Source organism: Schistocerca gregaria, chromosome X (genome assembly GCF_023897955.1).
Source record: "Schistocerca gregaria isolate iqSchGreg1 chromosome X, iqSchGreg1.2, whole genome shotgun sequence".
NCBI lineage: Eukaryota > Metazoa > Arthropoda > Insecta > Orthoptera > Acrididae > Schistocerca > Schistocerca gregaria.
Genome location: NC_064931.1, coordinates 278500295 through 278520336, shown reverse-complemented (window position 1 = coordinate 278520336; position 20042 = coordinate 278500295). Strand labels below are relative to the sequence as shown.

Below are 20042 nucleotides of genomic sequence, written 5' to 3'. Positions count from 1 at the left end.
TTGTGACAGACATTTTTGTATTGCTAGTATGTGAGGAATTCGCCAAGTTCGAGCGCGCGGATTTTTCTTCTCCCTGTATATCCTCATTCAGTTTCTAGACATTTCACCGTTTCCGGTTTCTAGGGGAATTTAGTAAGACACTACCCGCATACGGAAACAGTGCGATGTAAACGACGTAACGTCCGACAGATATGCAACATACCTAATATACAGGTAACTCGATAACTACCTAAATTGACCAACGCAACTAGGAAAACTGCCTTAGTCTCCGCTTACTCACAATAATCTATGGTAGCCTACTACGTTGGCTGTGACTACCATCGACTCCTCCAAACCAGAATCGAAAGCCTTGAATTCTGTGGACGTATGTTTGAGTTGCGCTGTTTGAAAATTAAGTCACATAATTACCAGATTCTGCCACTGTGACTTGTCTCACAAATACTCTCATGGCATTTATGGATACTGTAACAGAGTGAAACTAAATAAAAGGAATTACAGGAATGCATGCAATTTCCTCTGTTTTTAGACTTGTAGACAAGGCTCTTTCTTTCATGGTTTCCGCTCATAAAATGAATACATAAAATGCTGTAATCTAGGACGTTAGCCAATTAGATGGACGGCTAATGAAAATCCAATAACGGTATTCAGTACTATAACAAGAAGTCAGAATTTACAGCTTTAATTTGTTGTTCAGTTGGTCCGATTCTTTCTCCTAAAACGAAGGGTAAGATTTACGTGCAGAATTCTAGATTAACAAAATCATTACATTTTGAGTTGCAAGTTTCTTGAAATTGACTTTTTTTAGAAACAAAGAAAAAGAATAAAGCATTAGTTACCACAAATTTCCGTTGAAAAACAAGAACTGCACCAGTTAAATAAAGCATAGCACAGTTTCTGCAGGATAAACATTACCCAATAGAATTTATGCAGAATCAGGAGATGATTAACATTTTGTAGGCTAATGAATGATCCTTCCTCGTTGACAATTAGCCTTGCACGGCTAAAATTTCTTTCTATAGATTTTTACACAGATCGAGCTAATTTGAAGAGCCTTGGATTGGAAACGTTTTTTAACGTACTGTCAGCAAATGCGCTGTATCCTCATTGTAAAGGGTAAGCTGTTGCTTAGTAACGTGAAATTTCGACATCTGTACTGCTGCTGCTCCAAGGATTATCTAAGTCTAGTATCCAACTGCCAGATCGGCTTTTCTTTGGTTCCGTGGGGGCAAGCCACTTTCTTTCACTGAAACTGAAAAAAATATATAATGTAAAAAAGTAACCTATTTGTGTTGTACTTGTTTGACGCAACCAGTATATGAAAGAAAAAAAAATCATATATAAGACAGTGGGAGAGAAAGGGAGACAGGGAGAGGGACGGAGGGAAAGAAAAGGAGGGAGAGAGAGGGAGGGAAAGAAAGAGAGGGAGAGGGAGTGATGGAGAGGGGGAGAGAGAGGGGGGAGAGAGAGATAGTGAGAGAGAGAGAGAGAGAGAGAGAGAGAGAGAGAGAGAGAGAGAGGTGGGGGCGGAGGTAGGGAGAAAAATAATGACATCCTTCAATGCAGCAGACAATCTGCACACAGTACTATGCACTTACTCTCTTTCTTCTGGTTTCAGGTTCTTCAGATTTCGAACGCTGGGGCACAAAAATGATGCGACAAGATGTCCAATACGAATCTCTGTCCTCCCTTTCAGGAAAGACTTTGCCCTTCGCTTAAGTGCTGTGTTTTCTGTCTGCTCTATAAAATAAGACCTTAACAGCTACTCCTTTACCGGCAATTAATGGTTGTTAACAAGGAAGCGGTCCGCAGCTCGCTGACGCTGACGCTGACGCTGTAAAGACGAGCCGATCCTTGGCTCGAGAATGGTGCAGTCTAGACAGATTTGTCATTCCTGCGGTTCCTGTGGAAGAGAAAAGAAAAATACATTAACACACTTGTCGAATTGTCCATGCTGGTATGACTTGTAAGAGAAAAATAACACACTCTGCTGGGGGATTAGTAAAACTTAATCCCTCAGCAGGTCAGGCCAACGCGTGGTTGGCCTGTAGTGCGGTTGTTGGCCCAATCCTCGGATGAGCCGGTTGCGGGAGTGGCCCGCCTTCTCGTAAAACTTCTTGGCGATGGCGCGGTACCTATCTCGGAGAGGCAGGATCCCGGTGTCCTCGTGGAGTTGGCGCGTCGAGTATCGCCTCGGAAGGTGCATGGCAGTCTTCAGAGCGCGATTCTGTATCCTCTGCAGAGTCACAATGTGAGCATGTGCGGCTTTCCCACAGACCACCGCCGCATACTCTAATAGTGGGCGGACCACTGTTAGGTACAGCGTGATGCCGTGTTGCGGCGGCAATGACGACTGCGGGTTTAGCAGTGGATACAGGGCGCGGAGGCGTCCTATTGCTTTCCCTTTCACATCACGGATGTGATGCTTCCAGGTGAGCCTGCGATCTAGGGTAACCCCTAGGTATTTTGCCGTCCCACTCCATGGGATAGGTTCTCCCAGGATTTCGACCGGCGTAAGCCCTCGCGGCAGAAGTCTTCGGGTGAAGACAACTGCCTGGCTCTTCGTGTCGTTGAATTTCAGCCGCCACTTGGTTGCCCATGACCCAAGGGCGTCGCACCCGCGTTGGAGGCGGTTTCTCAGCACTTGGGCGTTCATGCTGCGAGTGAACAGGGCTGTATCATCAGCGTACAGCGCCAGTTCAGCTCCTGCCATTTTCGGGGCGTCGGCAGTGTACAGGGAGTACAGCGAGGGGCCGAGAACCGACCCCTGCGGGGTCCGCAGCTCGTGGTCTCGCGGTAGCGTTCTCGCTTCTCGAGCACGGGTTCCCGGGTTCGATTCCCGGCGGGGTCAGGGATTTTCCCTGCCTCGAGATGACTGGGTGTTGTTGTGTCGTCTTCATCATCATCATTCATCCCCATTACGGTCGGAGGAAGGCAACGGCAAACCACCTCCACTAGGACCTTGACTAGTACAGCGGTGCGGGTCTCCCGCATCGTCCCCTACGCTCCTCGGAGTATGGGACCTCATCATCATCGTCAACAAGGAAGCAGATAGAATTCATACCGACAACTACAGTTCCGATGGCGTTGACTTAGTTGTTTCTGAAACAGAGCGGTGGACAGTAATATCGTAGTGTCTTAGCAAAACAAAACGAATGTCGGATGCTTCTCTGCTTGAAGCTCGTCAGTGACGTCTCGAAACTTCGACAGGAGGGGGACGAAAACTGTAGCAAGCTCCCTATTCCAACCTTCTAATCGATGCATTTGATTCCGCTCTGTTAGTACGGCAGTAGTCTCGTCGATGGTACTTTCCACAGACTCTTATCATACTGACAGCGCTATTCCAGTGGATATCTATCACGGACTTTACCGTTTTTATGAGAAGCTTCTTCGCCTCAAACCAGTTTTTTAAACTAATTCGTGATCATGTTTGAGGTTGTTATTAATTTGAGTGTTTGTGGAGCAGATTCTTTGAGAAATTTCTCTTCGTCTAACACGTGTCGTGGCACAGTTGCAATGCAGTGTGGTATATAATGGAGCCGCTTAAACGGCGAAAGAGCTGACTTTACATTAGCCGCCGGGTCGGTTACAAATGTTGCACCTTCTAAATCTGTGACAGAAATGTCGTAACTTTCTAATTCAGACAAAATTTCTCTGCAAACATTGAGACTGGTGTTAGCGTCTTCAGCAAGAAATTTCGCCGTGCATAAAACGTGCGATTCAATTTTCATTTCGAGATCATATAGTGATCAACAACGGAAACGTATTCAGATTTAGTACATTTTTCAGACCACAAATCCACTTCAAAGGCACATGCATTGGCTGCTAAGTAAGTTTTGATTTCCTGTTGGATATTTGCTTTGAGTTTTTTCAGCTACCTGAGAAACATTTCGTGAAATCGTTGAGCAATCTTGTTCCCACGGACTTTGGTTTTACGAGCGTCCTCACAGACTTCTGGTCTGTTGTTGTCCGTCGTGGTGTGTCTAATTTCGACCTCGAGCCATTCCCACGGTGCGGAAAAGCTCGTGGCCCTGCGAATCTCACACGGTCACCAGCCATCAACAGGTGTCAGTTTATCGATGTCAGTCACCAACAGGAGGCCGGTGCCTTCCAGGAAATGAGCTGGGGCACTGATAATGAACAAGCAGCCTGTGCCCCAGTGGCTTAGGTATGCTTGAGTGGCGATATTTTGAAGAGAAACACGAAGACTCAGAAAAGCCGTTGGAGGATGGGACGATAAATAAAACTAGTGAAACGTAATCAGTTAATTTTTAAAAATTAAGTAGGTGCCTACCTGCCTAAATTAATTCAAGTTACAAAAACTCAGATTTTTTCTGATTTGCAGATACAATGCAAGTGATACGCATAGTGACTTGGGAAAACAACCATCTGGCAGATTTGTGAACTTTTGCCGAATGTCAATAGGTGATTCTGAATTTTTATCGAGTAGAATCGGGCCATTGCGACCAAAACAAGCTAAAACATGAGAGGAAGTATCCCATTCAAGAGAGGCGAGATGTAACATTACGACTTTTTGTTACTGGTGACAGTGATCCCAGTTTGTCTTCCTTATTTAAGTTCTCACAGCAAACCGTCTCCATATGCGTAGACGAAATATTTCAGGCCATAGTACAAGAACTTCAAAAAAAAAGTAAAGGTTAAAGTTATTTTAAATGAAAACAATTTGAAATATAATGTCACAATTTTATTCTTTTATACATTTACATTAAATGAATTTAACTGCAGTAATTTTTAATTAACATTGCAAGTGTGCAGATATTAAGATGCATTTCGACATGGTATTTCAATTTGATTGTCATTGAAACCATACTGCGGTGGTGTTGTAGCTGGAGGATTATGCCCATAGGAGACGTCCGAAGAAAAAGAATTTTCAGAACCACCAGTGATGACCCAACTGGATTCACAACTTGACCATGTGGAACAGTATTTGCAAAAGATCCTGGTTACTGATAGTTGTATTTTATGCCCAGTGGGACTGTTGAATCTTGTATCTTCTGTTTTTTAATTGAATACCAGGTTGTTGATTTTGTGCACCGCTATTTCGCGAGTGTCATCACAGCGCTTTCAATTTCAAATACAACAGGTCAAAAAATAAAGAGCTTTCATCTTTAGCTTTTTTCACTTTTTTAGCAACTTTTTTCATAAAAGGTTTACACCCGGTCCATACGTTTCTCAACTTTTAGTGTCTGTTAGGCTTACTTTTTTCCTACCTATTGTAAGTCCACCTTGATCAATTACAGCGACTTCAGTAGCTACAGTGGCATAACTTTCATCATCGTATCACGCAGTGTTTATTTCAGAAGATTCTACTGGATCAGGTGTTGCGAGTTAAGTACTTGGTGGGTCATCCTATTTATTTTCTGGCTCCTGAAAACCAACACAGTATATAGCCTGCTTTTTGAAACCATGTTGTAAATTTAGAGGTACTCTTAAAAGAAGCGCTACATTTAAATTAACTACATTATATGTGCATAGAATAACAACCTTGCTTTTTTCAGTTGTCTATAAATGAAGATGAATGGCTGGACATAGTATAGCATTACGAAAATGTTTGGAACTTCCTGAGCTTTTTGGAGGCGATTGACAACAAACGTATCATAATACAGAGCCCAATGAATACATGTATGGAATTTTTCAGTTACAAAGGGACCTTTAGTGTGGTACGTCTTGCTCTAGCGGATCGTTTCACATTTGTGGACATTGGATTCAAAGGTCAGATAAGTGATGGAGTAGTGTTCAACAATTCATCCCAGTTCTTTAAACTACAGAGGGGTCAAGTGAAACTACCACCAGACAGGAAGCTGCCTTCATCTGATAAAATTTTACCGTATGTCTCTGTTGGCTACGCAGTTTTTGCCTTGAGTCGCCACATGATGAAGCCATGACCTGGTATTTACGAGAAAGGAAGCGAGAATTTTCGGGTACCAGTTATCTCGTGCGCGTCGTAATGTTGAAAATGTTTTTGATATAATGGCATCTGTTTTCCGAGTTTTTAAAAAACCAATGGTTCTAGAGCCCGAGAAAGTGAACAGCGTTACCAAGTCACGCGTTCTTTTGCGTAACTTCATGAGGAGAATCCATCATCAACAAGATTTTGTACTCCTCCAGGTATCTTTGGCTGTGATGATAAAACAATTCCTGGGTCTTGGACAAATGACCAAAAGTACAATGAATTCCTTCTTATCTGTAAAGAAACTAAAATAAACTCATCCCGAACAGGCTGTGAAGACCCAACGGTACCGACCGGCAGCCGTGTCATCTTCAGCCCATAGGCGTCATTGGATGCCGATATGGAGGGGCATGTGATCAGCACACAGCTCTCCCGGCCGTATGTCAGTTTCCGAGACCGGAGCCGCTATTTCTCATTCAAGTAGCTCCTAAGTTTGCATCACAAGGGCTGAGTGCACCCCGCTTGCCAACAGCGCTCGGCACACCGGATGGTCACGCATCGAAGTGCTAGCCCAGCCCGACAGCGCTTAATTTCGGAGATCTGACGGGAACCGGTGTTATCACTGCGGCAAGGCCGTTGGCCCTACCTGTAAATAAATTAGCTAGAAACCGAGAGCAGAAGCAAGGGGCGTTTGCAACTCCTTCGCTTGGAAAGACAAGTATTATTATTATTAAAAATAAGTAGTTTTTGTGGCAGGAATTTTCAATAAATTGATCATCTATGTGAATTTTGTTTACTTCCACACCCTACTTCCTTTCATTCACATACATTTTTTTATTGTACGAGAGAACTAAGACCTAGTATTGAGTAGAAACTGCTAATGAGAAGTAGGTAATGAGACAAAAACAAGCTTCAAAATATCCATAAATGAGCTTGTTTTATCAGACATTTCCGTTTAGCTTGGGTTGTAGATACTGTGCAAAACAGATGCCATTTTCTCTTATACAAACTTTTCCGGCTTGTGCTCTTCGTTATTACCATCTCCAGTTCTCGTACTGTTCCTTACGTTTAACGCAAGCTTTCTGTAAGTCACCATTAGATTTTCTTTTTTCTTTTTTAGTTCATTTAAAGAACACTCAGCGCTGACGCTACATTTGATTCGCTTCCAAGCATCATACATCTAGTTTGTACCTTTGTGGGCAGCATTTTGCAGGTTGCAGACAGAAGGTTCTCCCTCACGTAGGTCTCCAAACTCCATACCCACTTCACTGAACCACTCCATAATTATCACCGACTGAAAACGTTCAAAAAACTGAATGGCTTCAGAAACCACAAACACAGATCGTGGCCTGTCAAACCACCGGGCATGGACAAGGCTTAACATTTACGCGGCCAGATTTTGCATACTGTGCACCTATGTAAAAGAACTTGTGACGTAAGTTCCTAAACCCTTCAACTTCAGTGGTATTGTAGGAACGTAGGTTCTGGCTGCAACTACTAACGCAACTACTGACAACAGTAGATTTTGTTTTCAAAGATACTGATGAGGTTCGCCGCGCGGGATTAGCCGAGCGGTCTATGGCGTTGCAGTCATGGGTTGTGCGGCTGGTCCCGGCGGAGGTTGGAGTCCTCCCTCGGGCATGGGTGTGTGTGTTTGTCCTTAGGATAATTTGAGTTAAGTAGTGTGTAAGCTTAGGGACTGATGACCTTAGCAGTTAAGTCCCACAAGATTTCACACACATTTGAACATTTTTGAACTGATGAGGTTTTTCTGCGTCTCAAGAGTTTGTCACGTTTAACGCATTTGTGCCTGATTAACGCTGAAGTCGACGACCCTTTCTTAAAGCAATAAACAAATTCACATAACTTGAACTGCAAAAAAATTAACATACTCGGTCTATTGCGCGCAATGTACAGCCGAAAATTTTTTCCATACTGCTGACAACTAATGCTCCCTTGTATGAAGAACAAATTCTTTTATAAGTATTTTTTTCCTTCACTGCTTCCCTAGTAAGAACACACACTGGTGTTAGTGACGTTGGGAGTGCTGCGGCACGTTACATGGCATGAGACTTGCACCTCGCTTGCAGCCTCAGGTGGAACGAACACAATCTAACTGGGCAGCGCCTACCAGGTTTACCCGAAGTAAGCGAGTTGCGTCGCATGCCAGATGAATGCTGGCTGAGCACACTTTTGCCACACGCAACGTCTGTGCTAGTGGTAATTTATAAAAGTCTTTGCTTTCGTACGCGATTGTCTCTTTGTCCAGGAAAATGAGAAATGATCCTGCGTTCAACATTCATTTTGTTGTTCTTGTGCAGAAATACCCATGTTACTCGATCTGACGTTTTCCCGGCGCATTTCTCCTATAATTCTCTAGTGTCAGTCAGGATGACGTCGTAATTTCTCCATAATATTTCGGCAAATAGACTCGTTGCCGCCTTCCCGTGGTCCCTGCAGCCGTCATCAGGGACCACCTGAATATGGCAAAGAGTCTGTTTGACGAAATATCGTGGACACGGGCGGACACCCGACAATTCTTCAAGTTAAATATTCATGTATTTTAGAATAACAGAAATGCCCAAATAGTAGTGCTGGAAAGCACTGCACGTAGAATTTCGGAGTCATGTGTAGTAATCGAAATTAGTTAAATGAATTTCTAGAAAAGAACAATACATAATGTGGTTTTCTATGAAAGATGTCTGAGAAACCTTTTACTGATAAAGCCCGATGTAATATCAGATACTTTCGGTACGTAGCTACTTACATACTTTGTTCTGCCAACACAATGCTCCAGGTGGGTTAAGAAAGGAAATACAGAGACGATTTGTCCACTCCGAAGCATCGTTTGTAGGGCTATGTTGGTTTCCCGGCTATTAATGTGAGTTGTCAGTAGGATGGTCAATATAATTATGGAAACATGGCTTTGTCTTATGCAAATACTTTCTTGTTTGACACCCAGAAATGCTTCGGAACATGTTAATATCTAGAGCAGGCATGAAAAAGCGAAATGAACGAAAGACGACAAACTAGAGCAACATATCAGGTGTACTGCATATGTTATAAAGTCATATAAACATTCATATTTAACACTAAGATAATAAATGAATCCACTGACGATGGCGAAACTTCGCTGAAACATGTTTGCGTGTTAAATAAGAAGTTGTATTTACTCAAGACGGAGCCGTATGTCCATAATTTTACGAGGGGCGTACAGTAAGAAATGTAAGACATTTATTTCTGAAAGCAGGTTGATTTTTCTCAGAATTGCAAAGCATTATATTAGTCCCCACTCTTTTAGCTACAGAATCCTATTTTTCAGCATCATCTCCGTTCAATGCGACGGCCTTACGCCACCTTACTGGAAGGGCTGCATGCCCACATGGTACATCACACAGTGTCTTGCTGCGTCAATAACCTCCCCGTTATCCACATACTGCTTACCGCAAAATGCATCCTTCATTGGGCAAAACAGATGGCAGTCGCAAGGTATGAGATCCGGCCTGGAAGCTGGGTGAGGACGAACAGTCCAATGAAGCATTACGAACACAGACGTCCAGTTGACCAGAGAGGTGTCTGTGATCCGTCGTTCACCTCGAATGAGAATGTTCGCACTTCCCACACCACAGGAGTCACAGCGGTGTGCAGCCGGCTGGCTCGCGGGAAATCGGACAGGCTTGCGCGACCTTGTTGCGATGATGACAGACGCCTCGCCCAATGACTCGCCAAGCTTTTGTTCACGGCCAAGTCTCTGCAGATATTCTGCAAGCGCCTTTGAATATCTGCGGTGCTCTGGTTTTCGCCAAAAGAAACTCAGTGGCAGCTCTCTGCTTGGAACGCTCCTCCGTAGGGACGCCATTTTGAAGACTATGTATAGCGCCGTCATCTGTCGAAACTTCAATGAAACTGTAGGGGTTGAAGCAGGAATATTCCACGACGTTCCACAACAAATTCAGCATCTTTTCGACCGAAATTGGTCGAGAAAAAGTGTATTTCACTACTTATTGATCGCCCCTCGTACAATAGGAAATAAACACGGACATTGATAAATGCTATACTGCTGAGAGTATTTTTGTTCTGTCGTTACAACTACAAGGAAAATATTTGATCTTCTCAGCAGACGCGTTTCGCTTTATCGAAGTAAAGCATCATAAATGGTCTGCAATTAAAGATATTTACAGTTTGATTTGTTTTATGGATTGATAAACAGTTCGTTAACAAATTGTTGGTTTTTATTTACGGTAATTTCTGCTTGGTTATCAGCGCATGACGTCCGGTAGCACGTCTTGGTTTCTTTCTTCGTTAGACACTGATACCTGTGGTCTAATTTTACGCTGCTTTGCAGAACTATGCATTTTTTATGTTTAACACAGAACAATTTCGTACAGCACTGTTTACTGTTTATTTGTATGCTTCTAAGTACTGTGTACTTCCTTTTGTTGTGTTGCCAGTTTTGACAACAACCCTGATCTGCTTTCACATACTCCTGGGAGAGGGGGGAAGGGGAGTAGTTCAACCCTCTGGTGGTGTATGTGCCCCAGTTTTATATCATTGCTTTAGTTCAACTAATTAAAGCGCTACAGACAGCTCAGTGAATTAAAACACTAAAGAATAGCTTCAAATGAAAGAGTGAATACACGTTTCAGCCGACAGAAAACTTTCTGATGGGTTGCACTTGAAATGAAAGAATGAATGATTCTGTCAATACGCAAAACTACGAGTACAACGAACTGTGTCGAATGTTTTCATTGGGTTGTCCCCACAGATTGGTTTTAGTCGAAACAATGAATGAATAATTCAACCAATACTTGAAACTACCACCAAAGGAGTACAGTGTTTTCCAATAACCGCTTGAATTGATTGTTTTTATTCGGTTGTTTCCATCACTACATGTGTCACGCCACTTGTCACAGCAAGTTGGTGAGCTATGTGTCTACGAACTAGCGTTGTAAAACAATCGTAGGCTACCGCAGACAGTCGTAACTAAGCGTAGACTACGGCAGGTTTCCTAGCACCTTTGGGTCAGTTAATGTCGTACCCGCGCTATCCGTATGTTAGGTGTGTTGCATACCAATCAGGCGTTACCTCATAACGATCGCTTTCATTACCTATGCGATCAGTCTACTAGCTTCCATAAAAAACAGAAGCGGTGAACTATCCAGAAACTGCGTGAGGATACGTAAAAGGTTGGGTAACCTACAAAATATTTTTGTTGTACAGTATTTAAGCAAAATTGAAATTTTCTGTGTTTAGTTGAGATTTTATTCGAAAAGTGTCGATTTGTAACATGAAACAGAGAGACGTACATATTTATCATACAGCGCTAGAAACAGCACCCAACAAAACGGTAAAATAAAAAAGAGAATCGAAAAAGAAAAATATATCAAACATAGCATCAATACTTTGGACAAACTTAGGTAAAAAATGCAACAGGAACTATCGCTTTATGAAGACGGGCATTACTTTGTTGAAATGTAAGCCCAGAATGACTTGCCAAAAAGGGCAACAAAACGGAGTAGAATATCGTCGACGTACCTCTGTGCTGTAAGGGTACGCCGCGCGGAGTGGCCGCGTGGTTTGAGGCGCCATGTGACGGATTGCTCGGCCTCTCCCACCAGAGGTTCTAGTCCTTCCTCGGGTATGGGTGCGTGTGTTGTTCTTAGCATAAGTTAGTTTAAGAAGTGTGTGTAAGTCTAGCGACCGATGACCTCAACAGTTTGGTCACTTAGGAATTCACACACATTTGAACATTAGTGAGGGTACCGCGGATGACTCCTGGTATGAGAAGAAATGGCATCCCAGACTATCACATCTGGTTGTCGGACCGTATGGCGGGCGACGGTCAGCTTAGCATCCCACCGCTCTGTCTGGCGCGTCCCCAGACATGTCTTCTCTGGTCATTGTGGCTCATTTCGAAGTGGGACTTATCAGTGAAGCAAACTGTACTACAGCCAATGGGATTGCAGGCCGAAGACGTATCTGGAGACCGCAGTGGAATACCAACCTGACTGACGCCCGTCATACGGCTCGACAGCCAGGAGTGATGGCCTTTGGTACCATTTCTTTTCACAGCAGCCCCCTTATCATCCGCGGCACTACTGCAGTACAGTCGTACGTCGATGACATTCTACGCCACAGTTTGTTGCCCTTATTGTCAAGCCATCCTGTGCTTACATTTCAGCAAGATATTGCGTCCTACTGCTTGTCTTTGTGCTTGCCAAACCCTACATTGCGCAGCAATGTGGCCAGATCTGTGCCCAGTTGAGAAAATTTGCAGCATTATGAGTAGGGCCCTCCTATCATATCGGGATTTTCAAGATGTGATGCGCCAACTGGACAGAATTTGGCACGATATCCCTCAGGAGGGCTTCCAGTAACTCTGCCAATCAATGATCCGAATAACTGATTGCATAAGGGCCAGAGGTGGGCCAACGCGTTGTTGACTTGCTCAATTTGTGCAGCTCTTTCTCTTGAATAAATCATCGAATTTGTCTGAGATTGTAATCATTTGTTCGTCTGTCCATGTACATCGCACTTACCGATATCTGTACTATTCGTATAATTCCTCCGTGGTGCGTCTTTTTTTCTTATTCTTAGAGTGTATTTATCCACCGTCTGTATACAACTGAAATTCGCGCCCAAGGACGAAACTTCTACGCTGGCTCACGTCACACATTAGCATCAGCCGACCGCAACCACAGTCTGCCACCTGTTGTTTTGAGCGGTGCCGGGGCAGTGCAGTTTGCATCGTGGGCCGTAAGAGCAGTGAGAAGACCCTAACTGAAAGGAAACTTATGCTCTGCTTGCATAATCAGTGCAAACCCTCTGACGAGATTGCTACAGGAATCCGTAAACCTAGATCGTCGGTTCAGTCGGTAAAAGATCACTTTTGATTAACCAAAACATTGAGAATTAGACTGCTGCACGGTGCTGATTTCAGCATGCCCAACCCGTGTCTCGTGGCGCGGCTCGTACGGGCCGTAGGCTGACGAGTTGAGCGCAGTCCACCGGGCCAATAGAGGCAGCGAACTAACAGCCCTTCGCTTTCCTAGCTGCCGGGCTTCGCGCTGTCGTACTCACCGGTCCAGTATGTTACAGTTGCGCCCTACCACAACAACGGTTCGGTAGTTTTGGCACTGTACGTAAATGATATGAATGGTAGAGCTACCGGTAGTATTGGTAGCATTGGTCGGGAAAGAAACATAAACGAATGTGTAAGAAAGCAACTGGGAGGCGACGACTACTCTTCGTTTTTTTGTTTGTTTGTTTGTTTGTTTTGTATATAATTGTAACGGCACATCATTCAGTGTTGAATCATTGTGTGTTTTATATCCTTACATAATATAAATTGCATTTGATAAGTATTAAAAATTAGCTGAGAACCTACGTTTTGCGCTAATATGTAACCAAAGCAATTACTTTTGATGCAAGTACAGTTTGTATGCACAAACAATATAGTTTTTTCAATAGAACATTTTTCATCATGATCAGAGGCAAGCATTTCCTGTTATTACTGATAGATGTAAAAGCAAGGTCTCCCCAATTAAGAACGTTTAAAGCAATTTGGACAGTGTCCTCCAACCATCTCGGGATTTAGGCGATTTAACGCACCAATTGGACAGACGTTGATATGATATCTCTCTAGAGCATATCCAACAACTCTATCAATGTCAAGCCGACCAGATTCCCGGCTGGGTCGGAGATTTTCTCCGCTCAGGGACCAGAGGTAGACCAATGCATTATTGACTTTCTCAGTTTATGAAGCTCTTTGTTTTGAATAAATCATCCAGTTTTTTCAAATGGGTCTGAGCACTATGGGACTTAACTGCTGTGGTCATCAGTCCCCTAGAACTTAGAACTACTTAAACCTAAATAACCTAAGGACATCACACACATCCATGCCCGAGGCAGAATTCGAACCTGCGACCGTAGCAGTCGCGCGGTTCCGGACTGAGCGCCTAGAACCGCTAGACCACCGCAGCCGGCTCCAGTTTTTTCTTAAATTGTAATCGTTTGCTTGTCTGTACATGTACATCACAATTACCGATATACGTTCAATTCGGATAATTCCTCCGCGGCCTTCTTTTGTTTTTGTTTTAGAGTGTACTTTATGAAGTAGCTTTTGTCTGAAATTTTCAATTTTGTTAACCTGGTTATCGCTATGAAATTATTTTGTTCCCTGTTTTTCAAGAAAAATTATTTACTGGGGTACTTTTCACAGGACTGGCTCTTCAGATTTTGTATTCGCTTCTCCTCATGTGCCACAGACTTACTTTTGAATAAAAATATGCAGGTAGAGGAATAATTTTTGGACTCACTGTAGGCGAAATAGGAAGGACTGTAATGTGTGACTATGGTCTCCTGTCGGGTAGACCGTTCGCTGGGTGCAAGTCTTTCGATTTGACACCACGTCGGCGACTTGCGCGTCGATGGGGATGAAATGATGATGATTAGGACAACACAACACCCAGTCCCTGAGCGGAGAAAATCTCTGACTCAGCCGGGAATCGAGCCCGGACCCTTAGGGTTGACCTTCTGTCACGCTGACCACTTAGCTACCGGGGAAGGACTGTGAAAAAACATGTTAAGGAACACGAACGCAACATACGGTCCAAACGAAGTGTGAAATCCGCGGTAGCGCAACATCATGAGAACTGTGCGCAAGACATTAATTTCAACAACGTACGTGTGCTGGCCAAGGAAAGTACCGTATATACTCGTAGAAGAAATGTCCGGGAAGCCATTTACATTTCTAATAATGAATGTAAATTCGACAGAAAAGACGGATACTGGCTTATGGCTTCGTGGCTTCCCGCCATCAAGGAAGTAAATTAGCGGCCGAAGTGCGCAAGGAATACGAACAAAGTCCAGGGAAACCATCTCTGCGGACAATAATATTTTCTCAAACTTTCCTCCTCTCTTGCTCTGACCGTTCGGTTCTACCCAGTGACGACGACTCACCAATAAGAGCATGACGAATTTTAGTCAATAACATTTATTCAGAGTAAGTCCGTTGCAACTCCCGTTTATAAGAGAACAATTGTCTTTGACTGTGTTCATGTGGCCATGAATACCAGCAGATCCTCGAGAAGATCCCAACAGAGAGCTCGAAACGTCAATCGTGTCAAAGAAACATGACGCGCACTACCAGCCCAAAGATTTGATCTTCAATATTACATCTTTCTTCTTCTGCCACAACTAGCAAGTAGACTAATTCAATTGCAATTGAAATGGAATCTGATAAACAGTTGTTTCTTAAACATGCGAGTAAGAACATGACAAATTAAATATTCACTAAAATTCGCAATGATGTGATTTCTGAAGTATTCCAGGAGTGACTGAATGATGGTTGGATACCGGGAAACATGTCCAATATACTCATTATTGGTAAAAAGGTATATATTTAATACGTTCATTATTTTGTTATAAAGACGCACAAGTGCAATGAAAAACTGATAAGAATGAAACATAGGTGGCAGCACGCATTATACTTTATTACGTGGTGGGGCAAAGACTACTATACACACGCACGGTTTGCGAGGAACTGGTAACAATGGTATCGATTCCTTTGTATCACTTGAATTAAACCGCATAACCGTCTTGGAAAACTAAGTACTTGGAAACAGTGATACATCACTAAAAATAAAAGATCAAACAAACAATGGCCAGTAAGCACTGCTCCAAAACGGAATTCTGGACAGTTTGAGAAAGAGTCAACAGTAGCAGATCAGTTCGTTTTATTACATTTTATGTTTATTTAGAGGTACAACTACCAATAATAACAAGATAGAACAGCCAAATTAACAATAGTATAGACGAACGGAATTGCATATGATAGCTCACATTCTGCATTATATAACACCTGAAATTTTACTGTCATGCCAAGGCTCTTTACCGGTCTCACCTACAATATAATATGACAGTACAGCTCTGTTCCTTGCTGTTGACACATTTCTTGCTTCATTCAAGTCTGTGGCAGACTCAAATCCTTTTGCAGTAAATATGTCTTCAGTTTGGTGACCATCTCTCTCGTTTACATAATTATGCAGAACACAAGAAATATGATTTTGCTATGTCAACAGCAAAATACAATTTCACATTCACTGAACGCCAATGATCACAGGAAAGCATGTTATTTGTTCGACAGTATGCAGAAATAAAATTGAACATACCTGCAAGCCCATGACAAACGATAGTCGAAAATTATTTTCTCATGGGATAACACTTTTCCTCCATATGGTCGTAGCTTGTCTTCTGAGAGCCCAAATGCTTCGTCACCTACAAACAAATATGACTTAAATATCTCATTAGCAATTGGTAAGCCAGAGGACTCTGGTAAAAACAATGTATTTTTGTACAGGTGTTTCGACAACGTCGATTTTCTTAAAAACTGTGCTGCCTGAATCTTTTCCAAACCAGCCAATGTCAACAAAAAGAAATCTACAGTCTGAGTCGGCCATTGCTAGCGTAACTGTGGAATAGAAGTCCTTATAATTGTAAAACAGTGATCCACTCATCATTGACTTCACCAACCGAATGTGTTTACCATTGATTGCCTTGCGCAGTTCGGGAAATTCTCTCGGGTCTGGAATACAGTTTCAATATTCTTCAAATGGCTCTGAGCACTATGGGACTTAACATCTATGGTCATCAGTCTTCTAGAACTTAGAACTACTTAAACCTAACTAACCTAAGGACATCACACAACTCCCAGTCATCACGAGACTGAGAAAATCCCTGACCCCGCCGGGAATCAAACCCGGGAACCCGGGCGTGGGAAGCGTGAACGCTACCGCACGACCACGAGCTGCGGACTTCAGTATTCTTCCTCTCCTCCTCTATCGGCTGAGACAGACACTTGTCACGCAAACAGCCCCAAACTGCACAGCTCCCTGTTTTCACTATGCCACTTGCTGTTGACTTTCTAATTCTGTACTGGAGTGCAGCTTAACTAAGTAATAACCAAATATATAAAATTTATGATCAATATTTAGTTTTATTTAGTTATGCTAAATATTTTAAAGTTCATGATAATTTTCCTATTCCCTTTTTTCTATTGTGGCGTAACATTAGATGCTATCACCGTAAATATACAAAGAAAGTGAGGTTATCTCGTTCAGAAGCAGTAAAAAGATTGAAATACGTCTATGCTGACCAATTGGGGTCCTAGCCATCTGTTTTAGAGAAAAGAGATTCAGTTTTAAGTCTACAGGAATACAGAATTGTCCTTGGAAGCAGACAGAAATGGCAATCAAGTAACATTAGATAACAGTTTAACACCTAAGCAGACCTCAGTAACTCATCAGTTCCACAAAAGGAAATAATAGTTGGAAATTTGAAACCTGACCCCGAAGCTAAATGATGAAAATTTCTGGACTGTCCCCCAATTGCTTCTCCGTCCCCTGAGAACGAAGACACTTCATTTTTCAATTCCTTCTTTACCACTTTGCGGAATTGTGGTGCAGATCAGAAACTGAAAACCCATATGGAGGTTTTACGCCTACTACGGCGTATGCGAAACGCAGAACTTCCACAAATTCATGGCTTTATGCAGCGCATCAACCACATATACAGCTTATACCGAAGTGTACACTAAGCACAGGACATTTTCAAACGTCACGTAAACCAGAAGATATTTACAACCAAGATGCATCCCCTCAATTAGGAAAAAATCAATCTCAACAATGTGAACGTGAAGAAACTGTGGCCTATGTAGAACAACCGTCTTCGGCTTCACAAGTCCTTGCCGACTCTGATTCTGAGCTAATTGTATTTTCAGGAAAGCGAACTAGAAGAGTTAACTGCCTTGAAATTTTTCCATGTCTATTCCGTTAATTTCATTTAAAGTTCGTTAATACTACTTTTACATAAAAAAACCTGCAGTGACACATAACTTTTCATTTAATATTAGCAACGAAAATAAAAATCAACTTGTTTGTTTCTTGACCTTGTCCATTATCTTTTGTAAAAAAATTGACACGAAAGCGTTATTAAAATGGTAATATACACTCCTGGAAATGGAAAAAAGAACACATTGACACCGGTGTGTCAGACCCACCATACTTGCTCCGGACACTGCGAGAGGGCTGTACAAGCAATGATCACACGCACGGCACAGCGGACACACCAGGAAACGCGGTGTTGGCCGTCGAATGGCGCTAGCTGCGCAGCATTTGTGCACCGCCGCCGTCAGTGTCAGCCAGTTTGCCGTGGCATACGGAGCTCCATCGCAGTCTTTAACACTGGTAGCATGCCGCGACAGCGTGGACGTGAACCGTATGTGCAGTTGACGGACTTTGAGCGAGGGCGTATAGTGGGCATGCGGGAGGCCGGGTGGACGTACCGCCGAATTGCTCAACACGTGGGGCGTGAGGTCTCCACAGTACATCGATGTTGTCGCCAGTGGTCGGCGGTAGGTGCACGTACCCGTCGGCCTGGGACCGGACCGCAACGACGCACGGATGCACGCCAAAACCGTAGGATCCTACGCAGTGCCGTAGGGGACCGCACCGCCACTTCCCAGCAAATTAGGGACACTGTTGCTCCTGGGGTATCGGCGAGGACCATTCGCAACCGTCTCCATGAAGCTGGGCTACGGTCGCGCACACCGTTAGGCCGTCTTCCGCTCACGCCCCAACATCGTGCAGGCCGCCTCCAGTGGTGTCGCGACAGGCGTGAATGGAGGGACGAATGGAGACGTGTCGTCCTCAGCGATGAGAGTCACTTCTGCCTTGGTGCCAATGATGGTCGTATGTGTGTTTGGCGCCGTGCAGGTGAGCGCCACAATCAGGACTGCATCCGACCGAGGCACACAGGGCCAACACCCGGCATCATGGTATGGGGAGCGATCTCCTACACTGGCCGTAAACCTCTGGTGATCGTCGAGGGGACACTGAATAGTAGACGGTACATACAAACCGTCATCGAACCAATCGTTCTACCATTCCTAGACCGGCAAGGGAACTTGCTGTTCCAACAGGACAATGCACGTCCGCATGTATCCCGTGCCACCCAACGTGCTCTAGAAGGTGTAAGTCAACTACCCTGGCCAGCAAGATCTTCGGATCTGTCCCCCATTGAGCATGTTTGTGACTGGATGAAGCGTCGTCTCATGCGGTCTGCATGTCCAGCACGAACGCTGGTCCAACTGAGGCGCCAGGTGGAAATGGCATGGCAAGCCGTTCCACAGGACTACATCCGGCATCTCTACGATCGTCTCCATGGGAGAATAGCAGCCTGCATTGCTGCGAAAGGTGGATATACACTGTACTAGTGCCGACATTGTGCATGCTCTGTTGCCTGTGTCTATGTGCCTGTGGTTCTGTCAGTGTGATAATGTAATGTATCTGACCCCAGGAATGTGTCAATAAAGTTTCCCCTTCCTGGGACAATGAATTCACGGTGTTCTTATTTCAATTTCCAGGAGTGTATGTTACGGAATTTTGAATGAGATGGAATACTAGTGTGCTAAAATGCAGTTATTTCAAATTTATAACGAACATTTCGATTGAAGGTACTACTAGTTTCATGTTCGTGTCTTACTTCTGTAATGAGTTTCTAAGAATGTGTCGTAATTCATCGAAGCTTGAGAAAGACATTCTGAAATACAGTACCTGAAAAATCTCGCTCCACAAAACGTAGAAATCTCCTTGTAGGAACCGACTACTCATTACTGTATGCTCCCAGTACTTTCTGTGTACTTTCAAGCCTACGCAAGCCGCTACTACACAGTGTCGAGCATCCAGCTCAAGAAAAAGAAGTAGACAAAAAACAAATTCAGTCTACTTGCACAGCCTCCTCACGGCTACGAAGCGAGTCATCTTCGTTTCAAGAATATTTCTCGCTGTACTAAAATGAACAGTGTATTTTTCTTGAATTTCTATTGTCATTTAGTTTCAAAGTAAATTGTTATCATTTCGGGTATACGTATTTTTTAAACTTTGTGAATTATACCATAGTGTTTCAATCAGTTGTAATTACACGGCTCCAAAATAGAAATTATCAACATACCGTAATAAAAAAAATGTAGCAATGCTGAACCCAGAGAGAAATGGGACAAGGCAAGGAAGAAGATGAATCTAGCAGTGCTAATGTAGCTTCTCTACATCAGCAAGGTGTCTGTGAGAGAATGTGA

At 43.4% G+C, this 20042-nt stretch overlaps 2 pseudogenes; both read right to left on the bottom strand.

The window, feature by feature from the left end:
• Positions 1–5019: 5019 nt before the first annotated feature.
• Positions 5020–7190, bottom strand: LOC126298029 (uncharacterized; annotated as a pseudogene).
• On the bottom strand, positions 6432–6549 carry LOC126299899 (5S ribosomal RNA; annotated as a pseudogene).
• Positions 7191–20042: the final 12852 nt, after the last annotated feature.